This window comes from Periplaneta americana, chromosome 12, assembly GCF_040183065.1.
Source record: "Periplaneta americana isolate PAMFEO1 chromosome 12, P.americana_PAMFEO1_priV1, whole genome shotgun sequence".
In the NCBI taxonomy this organism is placed as follows: domain Eukaryota; kingdom Metazoa; phylum Arthropoda; class Insecta; order Blattodea; family Blattidae; genus Periplaneta; species Periplaneta americana.
This window is the reverse complement of record NC_091128.1, coordinates 96,558,082-96,570,833: the sequence shown is the minus strand read 5'-3', so window position 1 is coordinate 96,570,833 and position 12,752 is coordinate 96,558,082.

The following is a 12,752-nucleotide window of genomic DNA, read 5'->3' as shown; positions in this document are numbered from 1 at the left end:
CGTTTGCTACACTCTATTAGGAACGATCAATTACGATTCGTATCTTTAGTTTCTTCTATTTTAATTCATAACATCATATCCCTTTTTCTTCTCCTTTATTCTTCCACTTTGTACTCTTCGTCTCCTTTCTATATTTCTTCTTAATTTATCTGATTTAGACTACACCTCTATGTCATTCCCTTTTTCTCCTCCTTTCCCCTATCCTTATTTAGCTCCCTATTATTATTATTATTATTATTATTATTATTATTATTATTATTATTATTATTATTATTATTAGTCAATATCTTAAAGTCTGGTTACAAGTTTTACACAAAACTCTTAAAACAAAAATTATAGGCTATGCATTCCATAAAAATAAACTATTATTGAAAGATACAAATGGATTCTGTACAGGAGGATTATGTGCAGAAGGGTGGGTAGACCTACTTTACACTAAAAACTATTAACAGAGAAACAGAGAGAATTTAATATGAAAACATATATGGCATTTATCGACTTTAAAAAGGCATTTGGCAACGTTAATAGGAAAAAAAAAATAACTAGACATTTTGAAAGGTTATTATGTTTGTTTACACAAAAATATTAAAACAAAAATGCATTCTTACTTACTTACTTACTTACTTACTTACTTACTTACTTACTTACAAATGGCTTTTAAAGAATCCGCAGGTTCATTGCCGCCCTCACATCGGTCCCTATCTTGTGCAAGATTAATCAAGTCTCTATCATCATATCTCACCTCCCTCAAATCCATTTTAATATTATCCTCCCGTCTACGTCTCGGCCTCCCCAAAGGTCTTGTTGTATGGCTGTATTTTTACGGTGATGGGTTTTTAGCCCTTCGCCCAACCCTCAAGCTGAAGGACCATCCCTTATCGACTGTCCACGACTGCTTATTCAATATATTCGCAGCTACCCTCCATATCTGGAGGCCGTTTCCTCTATCCGCAACCTGAGGAAAAATGCATTCTATAAAAACAAATTAATAAAAGATGCAAATGGATTCTGTAAAGGAGGATTATGTACAGAAGATTAGGTACTGTAGACTACAAATACTAACAAAGAAATAGAGTGAATTTAATATAGAAACATGTTTGACATTTATCAACTTTAAAAAGCATTTGGCAGAGTTAATAGGAAGAAATTACTAGACATTTTGAAAAGTTACGATGTTTTACACCAACTTAATAGATACAGTTTACAAATTATATTGTGAACATCATATTTCAATACTTGTAGGAGACAATCAATCAGACTACAAGTCAGTAATTGAGCCGTTGAGAGCAGAAGTGGTGTAAGTCAAAAATTGGTAATGAGCGTTAAAGTAAACATTCTGTAAAATACAGCGCAAAGTAGCAATTAATATTTAAAACATTCTGTAAAATACAGCGCAAAGTAGCAATTAATATTTAATTTATTTAAAGTATTAGTAATCAGTGGATAGTACGAAGGACATATTATTTGCTACTTTGCGCTGTATTTTACAGAAGTTTTACTTTAAACCGCATTACCCAATTTTGACTTAAACCACTTCTGCTCTGAAAGGCTCAATTCATGGTCTTTGCCATGTTCCATTTCTGTTGTTGTATATTTCACAAAATCAGCCTGAGTAGCACAGTTGGTATAGCGCACGCCTTCTGTGCTCGAGGTTGCGAGTTCGATCCCCGCCCAGGTCGATAGCATTTAAGTGTGCTTAAATGGGAAAGGCTCATGTCAGTACATTTACTGACATGTAAAATAACTCCTGCGGGACAAAATTCCGGCACATTGACGACGTTGATATAACCTCGGCAGTTGCGAGCGTCGTTAAATAAACCATTATTTATTTATATTTTATAAAACTTAATTAAAATTTTTCTGGTTTTGTTCTATAATGTTCTATTAATTGTTCTTCTATTACCCTGGAATTTGTTCAATTTATTTCAAATGTCTGATTCTGTTGTATAACTTATATTGATTCCTAAACATTTTAAATGTGTTTTCTGGCCTAGTATTGGTTTTCTTTCACTACTTTTTGCCTGATTGAATATTTGCCTAAAAAGCTTTATTTTTTATCTTCTTGATTGATATCTTAAAATTATATTCTTTGCATAATTCATCCAAATAGAAAATAGACTTCAGCAGCTTATTTTAGATTCTTGGGTAATAATTCTGTCACCCTCAAAGATTAGGGTGTTAATATTGGTATCCTTATATAATAAAATACCTACTTTTGCTCACTAAGAAGTTCAGTTTTGCTTTATGTTGTGCTTATGGATATTTAACTCAGTGGATGAGAGGCTACACCTTTTTATTAGGTTAGATATTAGTTTTTATAAGATCGGTAGGCTACCTATCTTTAGTTTTTCTTTGTATTTGTACAAAATCTTATGTCACTTCATAAGATGTGAGTAGAATTTATTCGCCATTATTTCCCACTTTCTTTCTTCATGTTCCTCACCAACCTCTCTGTTACTCTTCTCTTTCTCTTTACTTCTTTGCCATCCTCTTTCTATTTATCTTCTCGTCTTCCAAATAGTTTCCATCTCCTTTTATTTTTGTGTTGGACAAGCCCGTGATTCCAGGTAAAACAAGGGTTTTCTCCAAGAGCAACCTATGGCATCCCAACAAATCTCCATCATCTCATTTCAGTTAAGTAACCGCTATTATTATTATTTTATAGATTAAATTTTGATTTGTGGTAATAAAAATAGGCCGCCTTGCCATTCTTCTGATGTGAAATATAAATAAAAGACATTAATAAATGGTATATAGGTACACACAGAGAGTGAAGTTAATTGCCTGCTGAATTGATATTCTTGAAGTATAGATAATAAAGTAAAAGAACATAGGTTTACATAAAAACATACTGAAACCCTGTAGTGGATACTAGAAACCAAAGGTCCAATGTACGAGGATGAAGAGGAGGAGGAAGACGAAAATAGCATAAAGCAGGAGCCGAAGGATTAGCAGGTGAACAAGACGGAAGATGGGGCGAAAGGGAGAGGAAGACGGAAGGCAGAAAAAGATGGTGGTGAGGTTAGTTTCATAATTTACTATACAGCTTGTCATTTTTAAATTGTTTCATATATATATATATATATATATATATATATATATATATATATATATACAGGGTGTTTAAAAAATACGGGGCATAATTTCAGGTATGTATTTCCCACATGTAGACAATCAAAATATTTCATTACAACATGTGTCCGGAAATGCTTTATTTCCGAGTTATGGCCTTCACAACATTAAAATTCACCGAAACGTTTTTCTTTCCGCAGGTCGTTGCCGTCAAAGGAGATATTAAGAGGGCACTCTGACAGTTCATTTCGAGGCGAAGGTTACATTCAGTGTTGTATAGGCGTTAGACTGTGCGACATGTAGGCCTATTCAAATCAAGAGCTGGTAGAGATACACTTCATGTACTGTAAGGCGGACGGCAATGCTGCGCTGGCTCGTCGTTTGTACCAGGAGAGGTACCCACAGCGACAATGTCCAGATCGGAAGACATTTGTACGTCTCCATTACCGTCTGTGCGAGTATGGAAAATTTAACTCTCCTGGTTTGGGAAAGGGACGACCAAGATCTACAACTCCAGAAGTACAGGAGGAGATTCTGGAGGCTGTGAACATGACTCCTTCTATCAGCACACGAAGGGTAGCGTTGCAAGTCAATGTTCCTCATACGACTATCTGGAGACTGTTGAAAGAGTATCAATTGTATCCTTATCATTTGCAACGTGTACAGGCCCTATCACCAGCAGATTACCCTGCACGAGTTAGGTTCTGTCAGTGGTTCTTGCAGCAGTCAATGAGACATCGATGTGAGGTCTGTATTCAAGCAGGAGGTGGACATTTTGAACATCTTCTGTAATGACGACTTGCGGAAAGAAAAACGTTCCGGTGAATTTCAATGTTGTGAAGGCCATAACTCGGAAATGAAGCATTTCCGGACACATGTTGTAATGAACTATTTTGATTGTCTACATGTGGGAAATACATACCTGAAATTATGCCCCGTATTTTTTAAACATCCTGTATATTGTGTCTGTGTTTTTTATGTGATTATGTTTAGACATGCGTATTTATTTATTTATTCATTTATTTCCTTCTCCTTTGCTTTAGTTCATTGTGTTCCTTCCAGTAAAGTCTGAAAGTGATAGAACAATCGGAAAACAAAGGGGAAATGAAAATGAGAAAAATTGACAAATAAGCTTATAGGAAGAGGTGAAGGGGTTTAAGTGCAAGAAGAAAACGAGAGGAAGAAAAGTGTAATAGAAAATAGTGAGAAAATGAGTATAATATAATATTTATTAATAGTTCACAAAATAGTACATAAACTTAACAATTAAAACTGACATATAGGCCTACACAATTATTAATTCTGCACAATAAATATACAATTTAATAACGAATGTTCTATCATATAACTATTTAATTTATGTTGGTTTAACTTGCACTTTCGTCTAGTTTTAGTGCAAGTTTCAACCAATCGCGTTTATTTTAAACCTTAAAAGATATTTACTTGCTAAATTTGAAATTCTCTTTTTAACTCCACAATAAATAAGTGCCAAGAAGTCAAAAGGAGAATAGCATATGGCAAAGGAAGCTTTTAATAGAAAAAGCAGCATCTTCTGCGGACCTCTGGAAAAAGAACTAAGGAAGAGACTAGTGAAGTGCTTTGTATGGAGTGTGACATTGTATGGGGCAGGAAGATGGACATTACGACGAAGTGAAGAGAAGCTACTAGAAGCATTTGAAATGTAGTTATGGAGAAGCATGGAGCGTGTGAATTGGACAGACAGAATAAGAAACGAAGCTGTGTTGGACAGAGTGGGTGAAGAAAGGATGATACTGAAACTGATCAGCAAAAGGAAAAGGAATTGGCTGGGTCACTGGTTGAGAAGAAACTGTCTACTGAAGGATACACTGGAAGAAATGGTGAACGGGAGAAGAGTTCGGGGTAGAAGAAGATATCAGATGATAGATGACATTAAGATATATGGATCATATGCGGAGACTAAGAGGAAGGCAAGAAATTGAAAAATTGGAAAATGCCTGGTTTGCAGTGAAAGACCTGCCCTTGGGTAGAACACCATGAATGAATGAATGACAACGAGAACAAGGGGAAGGCAAGGAGAAGGAGAGGAATTCAAGAGAACAAGGAGAATGTAAAAAGGACAAGGGGGAATTGTATTTTTATGTGACTGTCAATTCCAAAGTTTCTGTCCCCCGCCCTATATCTAGTGAGGAGAAAAACGTGGTCCTGCGTCAAAAAGAGAGGAACGAAGTGTAGCATAAGAAGAATAATAATAAAAAGAGGATTAGAGAAGGAGTAGAATTAATGGCGAATTGGAGATCATGATAGGCTGTGCTTTATAGGTCTCACTGACAATGAAACATTTATTGTCAATAAATTGCTGTTTTCTGTGAATCAAGTCGCAGCAGCTAAAATTTGAACATATGCCACTCTTTCGCCTGGACTTTTCAAAGCAAGTCCCGAATGGAGAGAGAGTGAAACACTGTAGCATTGATGGTGGAGGGGGGAAGAGGTCCTTACTAGTCCTTCGTGTCCGCAGAACTGTCCCATTCCAAGACTTATAACGGTAAAAGGAGGTGGAGGCGAAGTTGGATGGGACTATGTGTAGGACTTTGTGCGCGAGGATTCATAGTGTGTTCCCATTAAAACCGTCCATCTTCTCTCTCTCCCTGCTACCCTTCTTCACTTCGACTACTCCCCTCTGCACTGCCACCCATCCCTTTCCATCTTCTTCCTCCCGATTTCGCCATTAGACGAGTGAAGAAAACCTCGGTCCCATTAGGTTAGGTTTAGATTGCAGTGCAGCTACCGCCGTGGTTTTGGTACGAAAATCCCTCCCAGGCGGTAGTCAGCATCAGCCGTCTTGTGCACATCGGCCGGTGAACGGCCGCACTAAATTCCTCACAGATCAGACACCGTGAACTCGGGGGACACAAATCTCGAGAGGAGCGCAAACCCTCCTCTTCGCGAGGATCTTCTTCTCCGTCTCTCTCGCCACTCCCTCAGTTGCCATCTCGCTCGGCGCGGGGCGCCGTCCATCTTGAAGTTGTCTTGTCGTTCCCTTCCTTGGGAAGAGCTATGGTTCTGGGGAAGGTATCGTTACATAGAACACAGCATCACGGTTAGACCAGAAACATTTCGTGGCTCGAATTGGGATTATAGAGGAGGTGTGGGTGGTTGGGTTTCCACGTGATGTATCAAGGAAGGGAGTGGTTGTTGAGAAGAGGGATGGAACAGTGAAATGCCAGGGGGTGAAGTTTGATTCGCGGAAGGGCATCTATAATAACACTACCTAATATTAAGTTGATTCACTGATATTCCTATATTTCGAATGGAACGACTTCTACTTTCTCATTTGTATATGATAGATACAGAAAAAGTACTGTAACTGTGTAACGTTTCAAAGATTAGACTTCAATATTACGGGTCTCGAACCTGGACACCGAAACAAAAAGATATTAGTAAGCTCCAAGCAGCTGTAATGAAACTTTCAAGGATCAGTTAAAGATGCTCTAAACTAAATAAAATAAAAAGGAACGGAACATCCTCAGTTCACAAGTTACCTTCGAATAACATAATGGACTGCGCGGAGCTTACGAGAAAGTCTCTGGGAGGTGTATTGATGAATGGAGCACCGCTCTTCCTAGAACTGACCAGAGATAAGATACGTTGTTATGAGTTATGAGTAGGGCTAGGATATTGATGAAATTGCATATTTTTTTCTAGTAAGCCAGAAACATAGTTGTTTTAGTATTTATATGTTATTTGACAAATTAAGTGTTTTAAGACATATTTGTTATTTTTGCCTGTTTCAACTCATAAGAGCATTTTTTGTTTTATTCGGTCATTTTTTAGGCATTTTCATTTAATTTTGGCCATAAATCTCAATTATTAATGTAAAATAATGTTTATTTCCTTTGATATTTTCTCTACATATTTTGTCCATTAATACCCATTTATTTTGTATAATATCTTAATCGTTTTTATATTTTGTATAATATTTTAATCGTTTTTCTATACAAATATTACCATTTTAACCTAGTACACCCCATTTAATGGATCCGTTCAACCACCCCTTCAATATACCTTCTAGTTCCGGATAAGAGTGGCCTTGTGGTGGACTACATGGAACTACATCAGGTAAAATAATTAATTAAAGTGTACTATTTAGAAAAAAATTATGTAAAATTAAATAAACTTAAATGTCGGTACTAGAATTTAATTTAATTACTAGTCTAAATATTAAGTAGTACAAAACCTCTTTTCCTACTAAGCCAAGATGAATTTTTAGAGCATTTTTAAGGGCATTTTTAAAAAAAGATTTTTAGGTCATAAATGCATTGTTTTTAGGACATTTTTTCATGATTTATAGGTCATCAAAATCCTAGCCCTAGTTATGAGTCTTATGACACTAAACAGATTACATCATTGCCACCACATGACGTTTAATTATACTGTGGCTGAAAATATCAACTAGTTTGAGACTAGATCTGTGTCGATGTGCTGTATAAGTTAAAACTGTTAGTTTGTATTTTAAAAGTTGATCGAATGTTTTCACATTGGTTAGTTACTGTAATGTAGTTAGTACTGTATCATTATGCCGCGTTCTACGAGCAAGAATGGCGTTACGCTGGCTGTTGCCTGCGTGTAGGATTGGCATTACTCCACATTCCTACCAGGGCTGATCTCGTGAGCTCCCCACAGTAATGTAGGCCTATTTGTACATATACATACTATATGTTTCGAATTTTATTAAATATTACAGTATACTGGCGCATGTACTCGGCACGCTTGTTTTACTCCGGCATCATATCTTCTCCGTAGATGATGTCACAGCGGACTACATAATAGCCTACTTCAGTATAAAAAAGCTTTATTTTTTAAATTTGTACCAAAACACTTAATTCAAAGAAACTAACTAAAATACGAGTATACACGGAATTTTGAAAAGTCCGTGTTTGTTTACATATTTCACTAGTAATATATAGGGTGTCTAAGAACTAAACTCCATTTCTGGAATCTATAGAATTTAGGAGACGAAACAAGTTCTTTGGGCAAGCAGTGAGTGAAAGGGGCCAGTCCAAACATTACTTGAAGACGGGCGTCTAAAATGCCACCCTACTTACCACCTTCTGCCGCGCGCATCTTACCTCTTAGCAGTCGTGAGACGATGCAGCACCAAACGCACTCCCGCATTGAATTGCCCTGCCCTTCAGCTTGTCATCGGCTCCACCCAAATGCGTCGATTTATTTTACAGATTCCAGAAACGGAGTGTACCTCCTCAAACATTGCATAGTTGCAGTGGACTTGAAAATGAACAAATACTATATGTCAGAAATGTGTTCTTAAGAAGTTACAAAATGAATAAAGAAAACATGTATCAGAAAGAATAAATAGGTCTATCACTTGCGTTTTAATTCATAAAATTACATTATATGTTCAAAATACACAACCACCAACCTCGATATAAAGATGAAGGAGTCGCAAGAGACTTTGTCGTGTGCGCTCGAAGACGCCAACATTGCTCCTATAGGCTATCCTCGATTACTGCAGTAATTCTGTCGATGGGAATCTTTACATCCCTAACAGGTGTTTCATATCACAAACGAGGGTTTTCATGTAGTGCCTTAAGAAAAAGTCTACCGGCATGAGATTCAGCAACCCACGAGATCGTGACAGAGGTCCACCTCGTCCAATCCAACGATAATCGAAGGTAACTTCCAGATTATTTGGTATCTGCTGATCAAAATGAGAAGCAGCTCCATAATTATATCATTTCTGACTTCTAGGACTGCCCGAGAGGTTTAGCAGGCCATTGCGTTCAGATGCATGTACAGGATTTTGAACCCCTTCTTCAGGTAGAATTCAGTTAGGGTTGTCTGCACATCTGCTCTTAGTCAGCAAGAAATCTCAACAGAAAATGTACATTATCTTGACAGCCGTTAATTTGCGGACCAATGTGTATTGGAGTTCTTTGCTTGGGTTAGTTTGTACTTCTCATCTGTAAATTATTGACCAATACTTTTGAAACACCCTGTATAGCACATATTGTATTCGTAAACCATTTTGTTTCAATGCAGGAAGGCTTTGCAAAATACAAATTTTGTGACTAATAATAATAATAATAATAATAATTTGTCCGAATTTTTCTACATCACAGTTGTTTACCGTCGTACTCACCGAGCACAGCTTTGCCGAATACGCTACTCCATCGGACAGGTGGCAGACCTGTCGTAGGGAGATAATAGGATAATAAATGAGAAGTGATGATGAAAAGTTAATGAGATTGGGAAGGAATCGTGTCATGGTCCTTGAAATTGGTACTATCCCTGCATTCTCCTGAAGGGAGTATTGTCTATAAATACTGTAATGTCACATGTTTTAAATGATGTATGTAATTTAATGAACGCAATTAAATTTCAGTCTCTTATTTCTGAAAGCGAATAATCATTTTTCCTTTCACTGTCCGATTTGCCTATTACACACTATATGCATATCACGTATTACTAATTTATGCAGACGAAGGTCACCGAGATAGCTCAGGTGGTAGGCGCATTTGCTTGCTTATCCATAACTGCGCTAAGGCATGGGTTCAATTCCTGTTTGACCTAATTACCTAGTTGGTCTTTTTCCGAGGTTTTCTCCCAACCCTAAGGCGAATATCAAATCGTATATGGCGAATCCTCGGTCTTATCTCCCCAAATACAATCCTGTTATAACCAATCTCATCAACGCTAAATATGACCTCGGAGTTTATATAGTATCGTTAAATAACCATATATATATATATATATATATATATATATATATATATTGTACTTCTCATCTGTAAATTATTGACCAATACTTTTGAAAGACCCTGTATAGCCTATATTGTATTCGTAAACCATTTTTTTCAATGCAGGAAGTCTTTGCAAAATACAAATTTTGTGGCTAATAATAATAATAATAATAATAATAATAATAATAATAATAATAATAATAATAATAATAATTATAATAATAATAATAATAATATATAATATATATGTATATATATGGCTGAGAACCAGACTGTACTAAGTCCAACTTTTTATAAGAAAGAAATCTGTGTTTCATTGTGTTCCATTTCTTGTCTGCATATGTGAATCGAACAAAATTATAAATATCCCTCTCCGTAAGGTCGCTATGAATTTATTCCAAATTGTTTTTCATGAAGCTTCGAATGTCATGAGCTTAAAATAGCTCTCCTAAAAAAAAATAGTAAAATGGACTTAGAACAATCTGATTCTGGGTCATCGATACATACAGAGTGATTCACGAGGATTTACCGTGTTTTACGGAGCTTATTTCTGAAGACATTTTGAGCAAAAAATGTCATATAAACATAGTTCCTATTCTCAATATTTTCAGAGTTACACTAATTTAAAGTTGTTTCTAAAATACGTTTTTTCTTTAGTTGGAAGGTAAAAGAATAATACAAATAGAGAATGAACCATTCAGAAATACCATTTCTTTAATTGGCAAGTATTATGGGGCTAAAAATGTGCTGTGAACTCCTTAGTTGCTTCGTACAGACGTCTTTTTCTATTTTTAACTAGAAAATTCCATTATTCTTACGCACTTATCATAACAATTATTACAAATCACACCACTTCCACCGACTTAATTATTTGCAGTTAAATTTTGCATCCTAATTTCGTGATCTTGGTCAGCCTTGGAGAGTTTAAACACATTAAAAAAAATGTCGCCAGCCGCTTGAGTACACTTGGCCGCAAACTTGTGAACGGCACTCGTCGCTCTACGTAACTGCATACGGCTATCTTTGATTTCCGTAGCGCTCGCGCTGGCTGCTGACTGCACACTGACCAAGATCACGCGTTCACAGCAATGCGTTCCAATAACGAAACGTAACTCTGTAAATATTGAGAATAGGACCCATGCTTATATGACATTTTTTGCTCAGAATATCTTCGGAAATAAGCTCCGTAAAGGACGGTAAATCCTCGTGAATCACCCTGTATATGAGATCCGCCATCTATACCGTAATTTTTGGTGCTATACTGTATCATTTTTGTGTCTCTAACCTTAGATACTACGGAGATAAACGGAACAAGTGAACTGTTGGGAAAGTCACCGGGCCGTACCGAGCCATGCCAAACAAATGACAATCAAAATATTGCTAGTAAAATTCGTGACTATATTCTTTAAGAATTCACTGCACTAGTCAAATGCAAGTTTACGGAATATAACGGCAGATTTTTAATGTACTAAAAGAAAATGTACGTTTTCGGAGATTTCATAACACGTTATGGCAGCAAAATTAAGGAGCAGTATGATGGTATCTGGGAAATATCGCTGAATTCGACTAATTTGAGAAACGAAAATAACATTATTCAAATACTAGACCTAATATTCATTTGTGTCATTTTTTCGCGAAGAACTAGTTACTGACTAATTTATCTCCTCATCTATCCCTACCAACCTTGTCGCAAACAAAGGCGCTATTTCTCAGTAATATTAAGAACGACGAAGGTAAAGAGGGGGAAAAAAAATGTTTCTCCTGGCAAAGACGTCACAGGTAAATGTTATGTCCGTATGTTGGCACATGTGTACGAGTACTTAGTTATAATTGGCTATCATCGTAACGGCACGGTTGAAAGTTGCTGTACCTAATTCTCAGTTTTAGCGAGATAAACATTTGTGTTAGCTGTATGTTAGATTGCATTTTTAAAATATTGTGTTACTGAAATGTCGGCCATGGAGAACGTAAAATAACCAACAAAGTGTTGAAGTTGTTTTATGTAATGATTACAATTGTGCAAGAACATCTGTGTTGATAATATTCGTAAAAGAAGTGTCGGAAAATATCAGTCTGAAATATCTCGACAAATAGGTGGTGAAGTTCGAAAGGAAATCTTGTTCTAGTGTCCAGTGTTATGTAAATACAAAACGGAAAGTGTGTATCCAAATAATTAAACGTGTCCCACATTGTGTTAGTTGGATGACAAGGACATCTACAAGAAAGACGAACTTTCGTCAATGTCGTGAGTATCAATTAAATCATTTAATTAGTAATAAAATAATACAAAATGATTTCATGACTTTTCAATAGTCTGGGCATGTACTAAAGTCTGAGAAATTGTAAAAACAAACTTTAAATTACTTCCAAGAAAACTCTGTGTTATTTACTTTAAATACACCATGGATTTACAGTATTTGACACAAATTAGTGGTATCGTCTGATTGTGAAGATCTTGTTGCACGGTGTTTGAGAATTCGCCGGCAAGTTTTTCCGTCAATATTGCGAGCTAAGGTTAGGTTAGGACAGATGAGGGGATAACTAAGTGACTTGAGGCCCAGGAATGTGACAAGGTTAGAGTAGGTTAGATGAGCGGATAACTAACTGACGTAAGATCGATGAATGTGATAGATTATGGAGGGTAAGTAAGAAGATGCTAAGTAACATGAGATCCAGGAATGTGACAAGGTTAGAGTCGGTTAGATGAGGGGATAGCTAACAGTGACATGAAATCGAGGAATGTGATAGATTATGGTGAGTAAGATAAGGAGATGCTAAGTAACATGAGATACAGGAATGTGATAAGGTTAGAGTGGGTTAGATCAGGGGATAGCTAACAGTGACATAAGATCGAACAATGTGATAGATTATGGTGAGTAAGATGAGGAGATGCTAAATAACATGAGATCCAGGAATGTGACAAGGTTAGAGTGGGTTAGA